Source organism: Perca flavescens, chromosome 3 (genome assembly GCF_004354835.1).
Source record: "Perca flavescens isolate YP-PL-M2 chromosome 3, PFLA_1.0, whole genome shotgun sequence".
Taxonomy (NCBI): Eukaryota; Metazoa; Chordata; class Actinopteri; order Perciformes; family Percidae; genus Perca; species Perca flavescens.
Window position 1 is genome coordinate 16,136,841 of NC_041333.1, and position 14,073 is coordinate 16,150,913.

Consider the following 14,073-nt stretch of genomic DNA (forward strand, 5'->3'; position numbering starts at 1 on the left):
CTCTATCAGTCTCTCTATTCTGTGACTGCTCTGGCTGGTCCCCCTGTGGCACACCGTGTCGTGTCCCTAATTTATTTATAATTAGTGCTCTTTGTCGGGATGCGCGGGGAATGTTAAAGTACATGCCACCGCGCTCTGGGCACAAATGGGCTGGTGTCCCTCCATCCTCTCCGCCCGCCCCAACTGCCCAACCGACACGGCCACTGGGATGGACAGACTTCACATCCCAAACCCAGACTCTTAAAATTATAACAACTCCATAAAAATGAAGGCTGTGCACTGCAAGGAACCTGCCTCTTGTCAAGTCTATAACTGAGTCCTCAAACACTTATTTTTTTAGAACAAGTTAGTGCAAATCATTCAGTAATACATTTCTAGAAGTGAGTGTCTGTATCAAGAAAGGAAAAGGCAGTTTTCTGCACTAGAATCAAGAAAAATGCAACTTTAGAGATTTTTTCACCTCTTTCAAGCAAATATGGCTTTAAGACGAAAATGATTTAATAATAAATAGAGTTTACACCCTGGCTGACACCTGCTGAGATCCAGATACACATTGTCAGTGCGCTCACCTGTGCAACGCCTGAATGCAAAACAGAATAACAAGATGGGACAACATGTAATCTGAAAGTGTAATTTATTAAACATCCTGTTGAATTTTAATGGCCATCACTTGTTAAAGTTGAGTTGTTTTGGGGGTTTGAACTGCTGAAAAAAAAAGATATTTTTTATCACACCACATTAATGTCAACGCTGTCTTTACACATAACGTACATGAGCAGGAATGACGGCGCTGACAGGACTCGCTGAGTGTGTGTGTGATCAGCCAGGAAGAGCTTTTGTCCTTGGGCTGAGAGGGCACCTGGCTCCTCTTCCCGTCCTTGTGATCTCTCTGTTCCCTCTCTCTCGTGCAGCTCTATCCCTTCTCTATCTGTCTCTTCCTCTCTTCTCTCCGCTCCAATCCCTTCATCCCCCCATCTCGCGCTCTCCCTCTCCTCTGCCCAAGGCGATGCCGTCCTGCAGGCTTTGATCAGGGGGCCAGGGAGGAGAGAGGAAGTGGGTCAGAAAGTTGTGCTGGAGACTGCAGGAGAACAAGGCTGGAATATCGAGTAGGTGAGGCTCGGAGAGGGAGAGATGGGGTAATCTAGTGAGAAAGTGATAGAGTGAGAGAGGGTGAGATAGTGGGGGAAAAGAAGAGGGAGAGAGTAGGTAAAGAGGAAGAGGGCGGGGGTGAAATGGGGCAACCGTGGGAGGGAGGGAGGGAGGGAGGGAGGGCTGCCTGAACTAAAAGAATAGACGGAGATAAAAAGAAAATGAAGAGCGCAACAGGAGGAGATAGAGGAGAAGGACGTGGGAAAGGAGAGGTGTCTTCATTTACTGAAAGGAAAAAAAAAGACAACACATTTGTCTTGAACGTGATGCTCAGCATTTAAACAGCAGGTTGGAGGATAAGGCCCTGTTTTAACTAATCTGCACAGTGCAGGACAGATAGTTCAGCTCAGTGTGTTTGTGTTCGCATCTGCCTTGTGTGTGTGTGTGTGTGTGTGTGTGTGTGTGTGTGTGTGTGTGTGTGTGTGTGTGTGTGTGTGTGTGTGTGTGTGTGTGCACGCGCACACAGTATAGCGCTTGACTGTGGCGCTTTGTTTTTTTGAAGATCATTAAGATGCATGGTTTATTAATATTCAGATCAAACCATTAATATTCGCACAGTGTTTCTGCTCTCCTTGTGTCGTCAGCTCACCTGGGACTGGGGAGGGCAGAGGGGGAAAGAATAGAGGAGTGAGGTGGGTAGAGATATAGGAGCAGGGGGGGAAAAGATGGAGTGATTTAGATGGACTTCTGGAGATGAGGGGAGCAGAAGGTACAGTAGAGGTGGTGGAGGTCCTGTGAGGGGCCGGGTGTATTATGATGGGCAATCTGGCCGTCCGTGGCTGTTAGGGGGGGGGTGGAAGGTTGGGAGTGTTTTGAGGGTCCACCATTGGGACTGTGAGGTGAGGGATTTTAGGGGGAAGCAGAGGGGGTTTGGTTTTGTAGTAATTGGGCCAATGGGAGGCTAACCATAATCACACACACACACACACACACACACACACACACACACACTTAACAATACAAAAGCACATGTGTTCATATGCACTTTTAAGTATGTAGTACATGCACAGATTTATATGCACACAGTCACACAAATATATGTTTTAATGTGTGTAAATTAACAACAGATGTGCACACATACACCTTCCTTATTTCTACCCACATGCAAATGTTAATGTACACAAACACTAATTGCGCACACACACACACACACACACACACACACACAACCTTCATATAGTCTCATTTTGGGCTGCAACGGATTGCTTTTCCCAAAAATCATTGAACAAATTGGTCTGAAAAATGTTTTGTCTGGCCAATAGTCCCAAACCTAAAAAGATAATGAATTTATAGCAATATGTAATGATGCTTCAACCTGTAACTGTAGTTTTACTTTAGTTTGATAAATGACCTTTACGGCTAGGGATGCACCGAATCCAGGATTCGGGTTTGGATTTGGCCGAATATTGGGCTTTTTGACGGGGTTTGGTTTCTGCCGAACCTTAGAATTTCTTTCCACCGAAACCTACGCTTGCACTACGCGCACTACGCTGGTCGACGTAATGACGCCTCCGTTGATTACCGGAAGGTGTTTACGTAGGTGGACCGTGTGAGAAAGTAAAAATGGAACTCGTGAGCAGAAAGTGTTGTTTGGCAGTACTTTGAGTCAAAAGAAGGCGATTCAAGTCGAGCTACATGTTCAATTTGCAATGCCGATTTGTCTCGTGGTGGCAAGGACCCTAAACAATACACAACATCGCCGCTGTTATAACATTTGCATAAGAAACATCCGAAAGTATACGATTTGCGCGTGAAGGAATCTACAGACAGCAGCCAAAATGCAGCAACTTCAGGTACGGCAAAGGAAGGACAGTCGCAGCTAAAAACTTGTGTTAACCAGCCAGTGCCTCTCCCGGGCTGTCAGCTGTTCTCTCAGCAAATGAGTGACCGAATGGCCGGCTGCTGCTCGTTAGCTAACGTTAGCGTTCTAATTTCACCCACCCAACATGCCTTCATCATACACTGGTTAGCGAAAATTTGCCAAACAAAATTGTCACTCATCTGGGGATAGCGATGTACTTTCCTACGATGTGAAAAGAGTGTGTGAATTCAACATTAAGTTGTTACATTTAACTATTTTAGAGGCTGTGGACGTTGTTTTCTTCATTAATGTGTTTACTGTGTTAATGGACTGAGGATGGGAGTAGGATTCGGTATTCGGTTTCGGATTCGGCAGAATCTTAACCAGTGGATTCGGTATTCGGCCCAAACCCCAAAATCTGGATTCGGTGCATCCCTATTTATGGCAATTAATCGATTATCAAAATTGTATATATCTTCAGTCTGTCTAATAAATTATCGACTCAAAAAAATTATCTTTAAAAAAAAATAAAAAATTATCGACTCATTGTTTCAGCTCCACTCACATTAATATGAATACATGCACTTCTTTGCTTCCTGTATGCCTACATGTACACACACACACACACACACACACACAAGCTCTCCAGTCCGCTACAGATACACTCAGGCATGCACGGAAGCGGACAGCAAATTAAAGTGGTAATTACTTTTAAGCCCAGAAAGGTGAAGGATTGTATGGCAGGGAGCAATGGGTCACTGTTGAATAGAGAATAGCAGAGCAGGCAGACAGTATGAAAGGCAGATATGCATCTCAATGAAATATGGAGGAGCATTCTCAACAAAAGGCGAAATGGCTCCTTAATGGCCACATGCCCTCAAAGAATTATTGTCTGATAGATTTGGAATATTATCTACTCTATGGCACTTATCTTTAAACACCCTTTTATACTTATCTGTGTGCGCTGCTGAGGGGAAGGTGAAGAAAACATTGTGTTTTCATAGTCTTAAATACTACACTGACAGCCATGGTAGAAAGTATTTCATTTCTTGACAAACTGATGTCAGAAAAAAACTAATAATTTTTAATGTTGCAGAGATGATCATCATATCAATACCATCAATAGTCATCATTATTTCAGATTTGTATCAAGGTTACGCTTCCTTCTGATTTAAGGGTATATCAGTAGTTTATCCTGGCTTTTACATCCTGGTACAGGTCAAGCTAAAACAATACTGGATCCTACACATAATGCAACCTGATGGTGTCTTTTTGGTCCTCCCAGGCCAAGACTACTACACTGATTTTGATGTGTAAAATTGGCGGATTTTCCCTCTAAGTTACCTCTGTGAAAATATACTACTAATATACTGTATATATAATATATTACTAATTGACTATCAAGAACAAATCATCTCTTAAGTATTTAAGTGTTAGAATAATATTGGGGAAAAGTGGTTAACTTAAACTGAGAACATAGTCATCATTTTCTTCAGCGTTCAATACTTTATGTTGAATGTTGCCCAAAGAATCATTATTGTCCAAAAAGAGGAAGACTATCTATCTATTTGTGATATGTTGACAGTGTTTTCTTCTTTGTGTGGTCTGTACATTCAGTTTACTGTATGTTAAATTGAAATATCAATATGTATAGATCTGATGTAGCCTGGTCTATTTTGGGAAGTATTTTAGCAGAGCAACTTCATTTCCATTCACTGCACAAACAGTGAGTTTTAGGTGTAAGAGTCTGCCAGTTTTCACCGTGTTTACTTAACACAGAAACAGAAAGCAGTAGTTCAGAAGACACGTAGTGTAGTAAATCTGATCAAATCTTGACCATTAAACTGTCAAATGTTGTTCTCCCTGTCATTTAGGATTACTGACCTCCGTTAAAGTATAGCTTAAAGCTCTCAGTTTTTTGTGCTTGAGTAAATGCTCGTCGCCTATGAACACTGAAAACGACATCTCACGGTCTTATGATCTTGCCAGCTCGGGCATCATTACTGTTTGTCTGTTTTTTTTAAACATCTGCTTCCAATATTAAATTAACGCTCAATGTCCATTCATTCTTTAAAGCTCAATTTTAAAAAATTGAGCTGTGCGGTAGTATATACAGAAGTTGAAATTAGCTTTACCTGATCCAGCAACAATTAATAATAATTTGAAAAGTTACTTTTATGTATATTTTGCTGGTATTACTTACTACTGGTCAAAGGTTTGGGGTCACTTAGAAATTTCCATTCCACTCCCTTATAGACAGAATACAAGCACATAATGTAATCTGAAAACTGCTGCCCTGGTTAAAAAAAACAATGCAACTGATCTCAGCTGGTATTCTGTCTATAATGGAGTGGAATGGAAATTTCTAAGTGACCCCAAACCTTTGACTGGTAGTGTATATGCTTTTACTTAAAAATGATTTTACATGGAGGACTTGTAATGGTGTATTTTCCATGTGGTATTGCCAATTTATTGAAGTTAAGGATCGGAGTATTTCTTCTAGTTCTTTTTGAACTGTGTTTTTGAAAAAGGCAGTGTTCTGTCACTACATTGAACTGACCACAGCCGATAGCATGTGTAGACAGGCGGAGAAACAAGGCCAAACAAGGGTGTGACTGTCTCGCAACAATCGTCACACGCTATTCCACATGCGTGTGCAGGCACACACACCCACACACAAACACACACACACACTGACTAAGGATTTTTACTCTTATTTACCCACTCGGTTCAATTACATTTCTCATCCATCAGGCCGGGTTAATTCTCCAGCCTGAGGTTGTAGTTTTTGTTACTTCTAGGAGCACCTTGATTTGTGAAGGGAACACCTGTAATACTGCTCCGCGAGGCAAGCCTCCGGTACTAAACTAAGCCTGTGAGGGCTCAAACACACGCTGACACACACACACACACACACACACACACACACACACACACACACACACACACACACACACACACACACACACACAGAGTCAGATATTCCCTGCAAGTCTCCTTCAAGGACGCCTGGGGAAGACTTGGAGGACAAAATCACACACTCCCTCTCCCAGTGTCTCAGACGCGCTGCACTTCTAATGCAGACAGAAAGCCTCCTCCAAAGAGACTAGGCACACACAAACTTAAACTCGCCTGCGCAGACACACACTTACACACTTAAACACACAAATACCCTGAAAGGCCCTTCCACCATTCGTGTGAAAAAAACAGGACCATTTTCTGTCTGTGCTGTTTCTCTTATTGTTGCTCTCTCCTGCTCAGCTGTTTGTGTGTGTGTGTGCGCGCGTGTGTGCGTGTGTGTGTGGAGGGGGCTCACTGGAACTCTTTGACGACCTCATTCACTCCCGTCTTCTCCCCCTCGGCTGCACCATGGCCGACATGCCCAACAATGAGGCAAGAGGGTGGGAGTCGCACAAAAACCACTGAATGCATCTTCATTTGCCTGAACTTTTCACACGTCTTTTTCCTTTTGTTGCTAGCCGCCCGTTCACTACAGTGCAAAGAGCCCGCTCAGCCTGTTTCCGCTGGCAAGACGGCCCACCGAAGCAGCACTTTACCCCTCCTCTGTCACCCCTCTCCCCTCCTTCCCACAATGTTAAGCCCATTTTTTGCTTGACATAATCTGAAATGGTACTTAAGTGAATTTATGTCTACCTCAGTGCATTAACTTTTGCTATTTCCTCCTTTATGTTGCTGTTTTTTTTTTTTTTTGTAGTGGGTGCAGCGACTGGAGGGAGCAAGAGGGAGGGAGCGATTTGAAACTCAGACCACGGAGTAGACAGCCTATCAGTATTCAGTAGAGAAAGTGAGTGATGAAGGCAGAGAGAGAGACGGAGAAAGAGAGAGGGGGGAGAGAGAGAAAGAGAGGGTGGTGGAGGAGGAGGAGGAGGAGGAGGGGTGATGTATCAATATTCTGAGTAGTGTTTGAGGGCAAGGGGAACGAACAGAGGAGAGGGGGAAGGGGGAAGGAGAGAGGGAGATTGGTGGGATAGAGAGTACTTGAGTGAGTCTCTGAGTGTGATTATTTGTTCACGTGTGTGTGTGTGTGTGTGTGGGTCTGAACACATGTTGACTATAGGTTGTACATACAGTCAGTGGAGGAATTGTACTCTAGTACAATGTGGAGGTACTTGTACTTTACTTGAGTATTTACATTTTTATTGACTATTTTAGAGTGGGAAGACATTTATTAGCAGAGCTTATGTTAAATATGTTTTATACCATCACTATGAGAGGCAAACATTTTTTTAATTCTCAAGTAGCACCCAGAAAACGTTGCCTCCGACAGACCCATCTCATTATCAGACGTTTTCCCCAAGATGTTATCCAAAGTTTTGCCTTGTATGATTAAAGAGGACCAACCAGGCTTCATTAAAGGTTGCGGCTCATGTGTTCATATCAGAAGATTACTAAATGTTTCAGATATGTTAGCAACAAGCAGTCAGAGTTTTTTGGATAGTTTTTTTCTGTAGATGCGTGAGTGCGTGCGTGCGTGCGTGCACGACACAACAACCCACTCGTAGAAAAAAAGCACTACTAGTAGTCAATTATTATTTTGGGGCATTTTTAGGCCTATTTCCACAGGACAGATGAAGACATGAAAGGGGAGAGAGAGTGGCAATGACATGCAGCAAAGGGCCAACCTCTATCTATCTATCTATCTATCTATCTATATATAAAAATAATAATTTAAAGTGTTCAAAGGTCCTTTGACCTTTGAACGCAACAACCAGTGGTGATGGTTATGAATCCAGATGGTTCAGAACAATAAGGTTCAGATGACTGGCATCAGACAAGGGAGCCCACTGTCTCCACTGCTGTTTGTACCTGCAGTCAAGCTATTAGCTGAAGATATAATTTTACCTTTTTTGCCTCCGAAGCAAAGGCAGAAATAGTGTGACATTGTTATAGATTATGGATGGATGGATCAACAAATTGTATGACTATGAAATAGGGGTGAAGTCTCCAGGTCAGATGGTCGATTGGTTGGTCGATTGGGTCTTGTAAGTCCAAATTCTCATTGGTCGGACAATCGCTGGTGTTACCCTAACCCGATCTTTTTTAACCTTTCTAAATAGCTGCCTAAATCTAACCAAACCTTAACAATAGTGGTGGCGTCGTTGGTTAATTTGGATGGGAGAACTGTAATTTCAATGTTTTTATGGATGAATGAATTGAACCTTGAACAGATCAGAAAACAGTTGATATGAGTTATGACTGGAACAGTTTTGTATTGGTGGCTGACAAACGGTATCAGTCTTCCCAAAGGCCGTCAGACATGGGTCGTTTTGGACGACAAAGACAAATGCTTTCATTTTGTTTGGAGGAGTTGTTGGATAGAAAAATATGTTTATACTTTATATGGTTACAACACTTTTCTTTGGTAAAGGGTAGGTTAAGGTAAGTCTCCAGGAATGAATGTAAGTCAACTTGATGTCCTCCTAAGTGACAAAAACAGGTTTGTGTGTGTGTGTGTGTGTGTGTGTGTGTTTGCACGGGACAGGAGTCACAGTTTCCAATACGTGTGGATGTGATGGAATCTCCCACTTGTTTCAGTCATCCCTCCTCTCTCCATCTCTCTCTCTCTCTCTCTCTCTCGTTTACTCTGGCTGCTAATCAGCATTTGAAAGGCAGCTTTGACAGTGAGAAAGAAAGTGAGGGGGGCACAGGGAGGTGGGGGTAAACGAAAGCATGAGACACAGCGAGTTAGGAGCGGGAGCCAGAGAGAGACTGAGACGAGGGGCTGTACAAGCATGCCTTTTATATTTACTAGTGACTGAGAGAGAGGGAGAGAGAGAGAGGGAGCAGCTGAAGGCAGTGACAACTGGTGTGCACGGCTTTCCCAAGAGGAAATGAAAAGAAAGAAGCTCAGCGAGGAGAGTGAATGAGGGAGAGAGGAAGGGTGGGAGGGAGCATGCCGGCTGGAGAGAGGGAGAGAGAGAGAGAGAGAGACGTAGTGAGGGAGCGAGAGCAAGAAAGAGATTCTCACACTGGCTGTGTCCTAATCCGAGTCCATCTCCAAGAAGCAGCGGAGCAGAGTGTTGGTGAAGTGAGTCTGAGAGCCAGGGAGAGCTACATCAGCTAGCTCCATTCACACACACACAAACACACTCTCTCTCTCTTCCTCTCTTTCTTGCTCTCTCTCTCTCTTTCACACACACACACACACACACACACTCTTTTGCAACGGGAGTCCACGATGTGTCCGACTGCACTGCCACGGCTTTTGTGAAAGTGAGGGGATTGACGCTGCCCCCGTCCCAGCCCCCTTGGCTCACACACACAGTGTTTGTTTGCTGTGTTTAAGCTCGAGGTGGTGTGGTGGGGGGGCACCGCCAGGGCAGAGCAGGGGCTCCGGAGAGGAGGAGGACAAGAAGAAGAAGAAGAAGAGGAGGAAGAGGAGGAGGAAGAGAAAGTGGATCAGATCAACAGCAGCAGACTGGAAACGCTTGAAATGCCTGTCAGGTGAGTAGATAATGGATCTAACAACTTGCGGTCAACACACACACACACACGCACATGCATGAGCGTACACACAATTTCTCACTCTCTTGCTTGATTTTCTCACACGCTGGACACACACACACACACACACACACACGCAGTTATAAAGTTGTCACCTTTTGTCACATTTTTGCTTTTAGTTTAAAATTATGTGTCAATATATTGTCACATCTTTTGAAAATTTTGATAAAGATGAAATCATGTGAAAAAAAGTTTTATTGCAACTAACTTAAATTTGCACCCAACATAGTTTCTCCGTTTCTCCAAGATAAAATATCAGGATGTATGCAGCGATGTTAACTTTTTTTCTGAGTGTAATTAAACATAACGGTAATATTACACATCTATTGGCGCGTTAGCAATTAGTAGAAAGTGATTTTTTTCCCTAAATTATAAAAAGAAGAATGAGGAGTTTTCTTTAAAAATGGACCTTTCCTCTACTTACTGTACTCTTTTTACTGTACATTTGATTAGAGATAATTATTTTGGTATAAAAGCATGCATTTGCAATCTATTATAAATGAATATTGGTGTTTAATTGAATCACATCATTAGATTAAATCTTTGCTCTTCCTTGAAAGCATCAAGCAACACTTTAACTGCAAATCTAAGCCAAATAATTGTTATGTTTATTTTCTGTGCTGAAAGACCGCAATAATACAAGCCCACCACTTTCTGATAAATTGTGTGTTTGCATGTGTGGTGGAGGTTGAGATATCTCGGCAGAGAGTGAGCGTCTGCGTGTCCGTCTCCACCTGCAGAGGCAGAATTGGTCACAGTTTACTGGCTTAGTAACATTCGGTGCCTTCGGGGCGTTTGCAGCAGGTGGTCCAAATTGGCAGAATGACTGTGACAAACGCACAGTGTTTGCTGCTGCTCTAAAGTAAATAACATCGAACCGTCACATAGTGATTTCATTTTTTTTTTTTTTTTTCTTCTCCATAATTTGCAGTTATTGTGGTAGGAGGCTCGTCACTTGAAGTAAAAGTCAGAATAGTTGAAGTTATTTCACGAAGGACAAACGTGTGTGAAAGCATGAGTGTGTGTGCAAACGTATTTGTATGATTTCCTGCAAGATTCCCTGTTCGCGTGTGTATATCTGTGTCGGTCCATGTGTGGACTTTTAGCCCCTGAATGTTACTCCAAATTCGGTGCTATAAATTCTGCTGTGTTTCGTACCTCGCCAGCTGCATCATTTGCAGATGCACCTGCTGAGATAGCAGGTGTTTCAGATAAATTCAAACCAAATAACTACCTGCAGTACAGAGTCCCTCTTTCAGGTGTCAAAGTGTTTTTTATTACCACGTGTAAAAAAGGTTTACTGTCCGACAGTTTGTTTTAGTAACTTACTAAAAAAAAAAAAAAAAAAAAAAAAGCAAGCAATTTAGAAAAAAGTTAGAATTATTTTTTTTTCTAACTTTTTCAAATTTCTGCTTTACTGCCTGCATTGCTTCAATAAAGATTGGATACAGCAGCGACGTACATATGTTGCAACACTGACACGAAAACAGAAATGAAAATCGGGGTCAGACCGTGTCATCACCATCTGTGGTACAGTTTATACCTTGGCCCACCGAGCCACTAAGCCTCTCCCTCCAGTGCAGGATGTTTTGGTCGTGACCCACGTTTAGGCCTTTTTTTATTAGACCCAGAAGCGGGTTTCTTCTCTGGCTTTTGGGTTTTAAGGAGCTGCGGTTCATGCCAGCTGACGACTGTGTGACAGACCCTGACTCGGGTTACTCTGTGAACGTGAGAACGTTGGCAACAAAGTGTCCCGTTTTGAAGACAAAACAAAGTTGAAAAGAATTCACAGTAATAAACGGTAGGTGTCAAAGAACAACTACCTTTTATCACTGTGAATTCATGGCATTCATTCCAAAAAAGTGGCAGCCAGCCACTTCTATTTCGCTGCTCATCAAAGATGAGCGCTGTATGTTTCAGATTATGCTGTGAGGGTAACCTTTGGCTTTCTTATATTTTCTGTATTAATTTTGCATGAATAATGGTCATGCAAGTAGCAAAATTAATATCAGTAATGTACAAACGCTCTATTTGGTAGACAGAAGCAGGGAGTCACTTTTGGTGACTTATTGACAAGTTCTCAGGTAGACAGACACCTCATGTCTCCCTCTCTTCTTCCTCTTTCTATTCCTCTCTTGATATTTTTGTCTCTCTCTGTTGCTCTCTTACACACACACACACACACACACACACTAAGGTGGTCAGTGTGTAGTGTGTTGACAGACAGCCGCTCACAAACGTCTTTCTCTTGCCGTCCGTGCAATGTGTGTGTGTGTGTGTGTGTGTGTGTGTGTGTGTGTGTGTGTGCGTGTGTGTGTGTGTGAGAAGCGTTGACAGACAGTGTGTGAGTCTGTGACAGAGGGTGTCAGCGCAGTGTCAGGGAGATGTGTTTAGTGTCACACTCTGCTGACCTGATCTCCGGTTGGACTGTCCACTCCGGCCCCGCTGTGGCTCCTTACATAACCCCCGCTGTCATTCACACGCCGGCCTGAAGGGATCCACCAGGCTGCACACACACACACACACACACACACACACACACACACACACACACACACACACACACACACACACACACTTACCCATGCAGTTAGTACGCACAATGTACTGTATAGGCATCCACACTCACAATCACTTTTCTTCTAAAAAATCAGGTGCAAATCTTCCTAATCTCTTTCATGTCTTTCTTGTTCTCTAATTTATGCCGTGACGTTACATAAATTAACAATATATCTGGAAACATTGAATCAAAGCATTAAGTTCCGAGCAGTGTGTGGGAATGTAGTATGAGGCCAGTGTGTATCTTGGTTCCCCCAGTGTGCTGCAAGACACCTACACAACTTGTGCAACTCTTTTCAAGAGTTTGACTCTGCTCTGAACTCTGACATTTGCACCATGCTAATTGATGTGTCTGTATTAGCATGCATACATCTCTCTGTGCTGGTGTGCAGAATGAGAGTGTGCTTTCAAGTCCTGCTATTCAGTACACACATCGGTGTGTGTGTGTGTGTGTGTGTGTGTGTGTGTGTGTGTGTGTGTGTGTGTGTGTGTGTGTGTGTGTGTGTGTGTGTGTGTGTGTGTGTGTGTGTGTGTGTGTGTGTGTGTGTTGCAGAGAGCGAGTGACCCTGTGTACTTTGGCCTGTGGTTATTTGGAGGTCAGTGCTGATGTGGTCTCTGCCTGCGGGAGTGGATTTACCATCCTCTGCCTTATAGAGACCTGCATTCACTTAGCCAACTCTTCCACAGTTAGAGGGAGAAGTTTCTGCCTTTTTTGTACCTTTTTCTGTGCATTCACCAATAACTTTTACAATTTTTGGGTGCACTGTACATTCATATTATCAGTATTCTCTTTACATGTGGTCACATCAGCATTCCTTTTGTGAAAGTGCTCAAAATAAGAAGCGTTGACTTTCCTGTAAGTCCCACTTTAGTCACCTTTAGCCCGGCCTTACATGGAGTTCAGAGTATTTAACCTCAGAATAGATTGCAGCTATTATTTTGACCCAGGATTTTCTCTTTCAAGCAGATATCATAAGGGTCAGGGATGGTTAACTTCACGATGGACTAAACAGTTTTACTTTATGCATTGCTTTTTCTTGCTATTTAGATTCTCAAAGTTACCTACCGGAGGTGTTTTATACTGTATTTGTATTTAGACAGTTTAGAACCATTTACATTTTTAGCTCTTCATATTGAAGTTGAAATGTTATCCCTATCATGCTATCACTCTTACTGTTGATCCTGCATCTCTTTATGCTTTTTTACTAAGGGGAGGGGAAACTAACCCCAGAATGTTCTTCTGATACAGCATTTAAGATGGAATATTTTGTACAATCATATAAATTGCATATTAATTTCACATACATGTCTATTTTATTTGGATCATTTTGTAGATCCGGGTCGATCCAGAAGCGACAAATAAGACCGTGTTACTTCTTTAAGTTCTAAAGAAGCCACATTGTTGCTAAAAATGTCAGTTTGTGGGATGAAGTCAGCATCCTTCAAGTGATTATACTCAGTGTGCTGATTCAGTCTTTGTCATTACTTTTAATACTGAGCGAGAAATGACATTGTGTATTTGAGAAAAATAACTGGAGAGCAATTTTTAGGGAATAGGTAGTTTTTCTGGTAAATATATGGGAATCTGCGCTGATACTTTCAACTTCATATTTATCACAGCGCAGGTAATAACTGGAGCCTTTCTTTTGTGTACTCAGGCCGAGGTAGATGGTAATTATGTCAGGCATGGATTGGATTCTGCGTAGCTCCACGCCCGTGAGGAGTGGACATCAAAGCAACGCTCACCAAAGCACTCTGTAATAAAAGAGGAGGAGAAAGATATTGATTACCAAAGGGTGAACATTAGCAAATCTCTTTCTCTCTCCTTTTTCATCTATGTCTTCATCCGTCCATCATCTCTCTCTCTCTCTCTCTCTTACCATCTGATTTGCCTCCCTCCACCTCAATTTATGCTCTCTCCCTCCCCCATCTGCCCTCCATCCACCCCTCTCCCCCTCTCTAATCATTTATTTATCACTGATCTCTTTATTCTTTATTCTTCCGGTTTAAGGACGGTCCGCACTGTCGCTGTATGATGC

At 42.7% G+C, this 14,073-nt stretch overlaps 1 protein-coding gene across 5 annotated transcripts in view; it reads left to right on the top strand.

Annotated features, from left to right (window-relative positions):
- npas1 (neuronal PAS domain protein 1) overlaps nucleotides 1-14,073 on the top strand; it is a 64,877-nt gene that overhangs the window by 19,117 nt on the left and 31,687 nt on the right. For 2 of the 5 annotated variants that reach the window (XM_028573107.1, XM_028573106.1), the window contains one exon: nucleotides 9,258-9,415. The exons of 1 other annotated variant lie outside the window; for it this stretch is intronic. The gene's annotated coding sequence lies outside the window, so the exon portion shown is untranslated. Of the gene's footprint in view, nucleotides 1-6,665; nucleotides 6,756-8,910; nucleotides 9,000-9,257; nucleotides 9,416-14,073 lie in introns of those variants that run through there. 2 more of the 5 variants (XM_028573105.1, XM_028573109.1) reach the window with 2 other exon arrangements.